Source organism: Opisthorchis viverrini, assembly GCF_000715545.1.
Source record: "Opisthorchis viverrini unplaced genomic scaffold opera_v5_161, whole genome shotgun sequence".
Taxonomy (NCBI): domain Eukaryota; kingdom Metazoa; phylum Platyhelminthes; class Trematoda; order Opisthorchiida; family Opisthorchiidae; genus Opisthorchis; species Opisthorchis viverrini.
In genome coordinates this window covers 161,948-166,509 of record NW_008751815.1, presented here as the reverse complement: position 1 = coordinate 166,509, position 4,562 = coordinate 161,948, and positions in this window count along the sequence as shown.

Genomic DNA, 4,562 nt, shown 5'->3' with positions numbered 1-4,562 from the left:
ACGTGACTCTCCCAAGGACTGGCCGAATAACATAACGACACGCCTACACAAAATCTGTGAGTCGTGTGTGTGCCATATCTGACGATTTGGCCAATGAGCATTACAAATCTCAGGCACAGAAAATTAATGAAACAGGAAAGAAGAAAGATTGACATGGCTTGCAATAGGCACCAATGCACCTGGGAAATGATACATTATATGTCGACTGAACTGCGCTCCACGACACGTGCACGGATACCTGTAGCAACGTAGGCGAGATACTGCACTATTAGTCCTGTTAATGGAATTAAAATCGAATCCTCACTCCGATCGTGCTTTTTATTTTTGGCTCACTCTATATAAATAAATATTCCTAAATAAGGTTTCACGCTTGATGTTTGGAAATTGATATTACTGCGGTGAAAACTCAACATGCATGAATGGTTAAGGACTTCAGACACTCCAATGTGCCCTCTAATCTCGGCCGTTTGTGAAGCGGTCAAGACACTAACACAGACATCCCTCAACCAAAAGCTACCATTTAATGCCTGTCACGATGGCTGTAAGATGGACAAAAGGGGTGGCAACAAATCTGTAATGTTTGCGGATGAATCCAGTCGGATCCACGAGCACTTCTGGCCTAATTCGGCAAAGAGGAACGAACTCGAGCGCTTTATTTTGATTCGCTTTCTAGAAGACCCACAATTGGGACACCAGACCATGGTTTTTAAATGTAACTGACCACGATTATCGCTAATTGCAGTCGCAGGCGCATTTGTTTGCGGACGTCCTGGAAAGTCTCACATCATCGTTTGAAGAGTGCATAAAAACGGAAGGCGGTATTTGCCTCTTGACCGATTGTGAACTAATTTTCAGGCGAGGAGCTTGGCTCTGTATTTAGCCTTGCCCAATATTTACCTGCAGCTGGACCACCATAAATGTGTGAACTGCTCCGTCACACGGGTTGGTCGGAACCGTGAGGATCAACGAAAGCAAACTCTTGTTTGCGGGGTTCTCCGGTTCAGCGAACACTGCACTGGAAACACAAAAAAGCCTGCTCCCCTTCCAAACTTTTTAGTAAAACTGAATAGCAGCAGTTATCCGGCACGGGTTAATTGGGCTAATGCTATTCAGTAGACCAAAGTTGTGAACAGTTGATAAGAGCCTTTGACGCCAGTACAAGCCGCGTTTTGTTTCAGCCTATTCCGGTGTCTTTTGATGTCAATTAGTACAGCCCCATTTCAGCTAGCAATCGACGTGATGCTGTGAGGTGTCTGATGTTGCCACTTCCTTCGAGGGCCTACTCGTCTAACCATCCCGACGATTGGCGACAGCACGCTGTACGTATGAAGGGTGGTTTTCAAAAGTATGACCTCATAATGCGCTGAAGAAACCGCATCAACCTGGCGCAGCCATCAATGTCCTTTGACTCGACAGACACGGTGGCTGAATGGATTTGGGGAATACCAACCACATCAAACGCGTGCCATCTCTAACAGGCATGAATTTCCCTAGGTTAAATAATCCATTTCTCCTCTTTCCTGCATCGCCTCTGAGACAAGATAAGCTGGCTACTCACGAAGAACAGTGGGGAAGAAAGATTTGTTGATCGCGTACCCATTCAAGGCGTTCAACAAAATAATCTGCACCCCGGTTTATATCGCTGACCAAACACAGGCCGCCACTTGATGTGCTCGGCTCAAGCAACATGCTTCCAGCTATCTCTGCCACTCTCCCTCCAGAAACGATTAGTGATTCACCACCAGCGTTTCTTAGACCAACGCACTGTTGTGTCTTGTATTTTCAAGCAGGCCAAGTCCCATAATTCACTGCACCTACAAAGACCGTTGTTTAGTGACAACCGAGCTAATAAATGTTGTAAGCGCCTTGCGCTCCCAATTGTCGCCACCACCGTCAGTCAGGACACCGTCTGAGACTATGTGCTGAAGTAGGTCATCAAGCCTGCCAGAGGAGCTAGTGCAGACTATGCCTGTACCTAGAAAATAACTGAAAAATACTTCAACCAGGCTAACGCAATATTTTTGGGGTTACAAATTTTTTAAGAGCCCAACGCTAAACCGAAGCAGCCACAGTCGGTGATAGTGGAGCAACTCTGCCGAGGACAATCACGAACGAACAAAACAAACTTCTTTGTTGATCTACGAATTCTGCCAGTTGAGGTAGGTTTGGGGTGCCCGAAAGGTTGCATCTAATGTGGGAATTAGTCCAACGCCCCTGAAAGTAAACGGTTTTTGTCAACATCACTCGAAATGCAACTTAGCTTAACATCGAATTTGCAGGTTCAGCAAGCAGTCATGATTTTCACATCAATTAAATGGAACTCTTTAAAGTGAACAGTCCACAACGGTCCACAAAGCCCAAAAATTCACAAATACTCCAATCGTTTGGAATATAGCTCTATTTTGCACCCACAGTCAGCTTAGCCTGCCACCGCTTTTAGTTTATTGTCGGAAGTGTGGTTTCACCTATGTCCGCCCGTCGATATTTCCCCAGAGGTCAACAGGCCAGGCAAGTCGACTCCTAAGCAGATAGAATAGAGCCGGATACCCAGTTCTTTTGGCATCTAGCCTTGTAACATCTTTTTTTACTCTCACCATGAGCGAGAGACGGGTTCGCTTAGTCTCCTCCAAATGACATACGGGTGCAATTTTCGTCATTTAGAGGAAGATGCCAGTCCAACGACCACCGCTTTGCAGCGCCTACACCCACTTGGAGGGTACTGGCATTGGAACTCCAGGATTATATCTCTCGAAAAAGTAGGTGTGGGCTTGCAAGAACGTTGGAAGGTTGTGACGTATATAAGAAACAGTAGTGGTCCCAAAACGGAGCCTTGAAGAACTGTTATGTAGACCGGCGCTGCAGAAGAGTAGGTCGAGCCTATTCTCACTCGGAGCGATCTGTTTAAGAGGAACGCTTGATCCAGTGTTGAATTTTCCCTTGAATCCCGTGAGACTCAAGTTTGTGGAGCAATAGCACGTGTGGAACCCGATGGAATGTTTTTGAGGAGTCGAAAAATATGGCATCCGATATGAGTCCCTCGTCCTTGGCTTGGGTTAAGCTGTCTATGAATTCGAGCACCCTCGTCACGCAAGAACGGTTTGGGAGAAATCCGTGTTGGGCTGGAGATGTCAAGTTGTCAGAAGTAAGGTAATCTAGGATAGCTTGCTTCAGGACGCATTTCATCACCTTGCACGGCACGCTCCTGAGAGTTATAGGACATTAGCTGCCAGGCGGTAGTCGGTCACTTTTGCAGATTGGCATAACAGTCGCTTCCTTCCAAGCAGAGGGAGGGCGGCCTTCGTCAAGCGATTGACGAAACGCCATGTAGAAAATACTTGTCCGTGTAAACGACTTTTCTTCCAGGATCCTCTAATGGACCTCGTCGGGCCCCAACGTGCGGAATGGGTTGATCCTGGGCAGGGGTTGACGAATGTTCTCAATCGTAAAGGCCAAGTCGGTGGAGGCCGTTCGTAGTTACACCTAGACAAGATTGGATGTGAAGAGGAGGCTATGGCTGAATATAGACCTGCATAGTGTTCTCTGTAAAATTCAAATACCGCTGTTGGTTCACTCGTGGGTTTCCCGTTCCTGTCCCTCAAAGAGAACGCGGATGGCTTGTCGCATGTATTTGAACAGCACATTTCTGCTTCTCCAAGCGAGGTCCAGAGTGGTGGCTTGTTTTCGTATCTTCTATTGACGGAATTATAATTTACAGATTTTCCATAATTTACGAAACGCCAGCTCATCTTCTGTGTCTTCTATAGTCTAGTCAGCTTTTGAGAAAAAAGTTGAAACCTCTTCTCCAGAAGACCCCGAATTTTTTAGGCAGCTTGCGGCTCATCAGACTGCGTGCTGGTTTTTTGGGACGAACATCGCGTCCGCCCCGTGAATTTTCTGGACAGTGGTCCTATATAAGTCCTCCACTAAGGCTTGTCCCAGTTTAACATGTTAAAGAAAGGTGCGCATTCGTGAAAAGCCTGCATGGCATAAGTTTCAAATAGGCTCGGGTTTTCTGGCCCAATAACAGATGAAATATAGGGTCAGCACACATTAGTCGCTGTCGTCTGCTACCGGGCAGGTAACCCGGGCTTTCAAATGTGGATTGCAAGCTTTCGTCACACAAAATTCTCAAACATGCGAATCTTCCCTGACCGGCTTAAATTGGAGTCGGTTTTACTGGAGGAGTAATATGGGACTATTGTCTAGAAAATCCATGGAGTGCATGCGCTGTTTATCCCAAAGAAACCAGCGTGTATCTGAATGAGGATAGAGGCCATCCAAATGATTCTGACATCTTCCGAATACGATAATAAAAACACGCATTTCATATGGTACCATATCGCTGTAAGACAGAAACTTGGCAACAGAGCATGAAAAACACACCACGACATTACGCATTATCCGGTACATTGTTGTATTTGAGTCCATAAGACACCACTGTAGAAATGATCCGCCTTCTCTCCGAGAGACGGAAACTGGGAACTGTAACGGACTAGGACCTTATCAGCGTGTTCGGATAAATTAACAAGCAAAAGTAACCATTACAAAAAATCACAAAATCA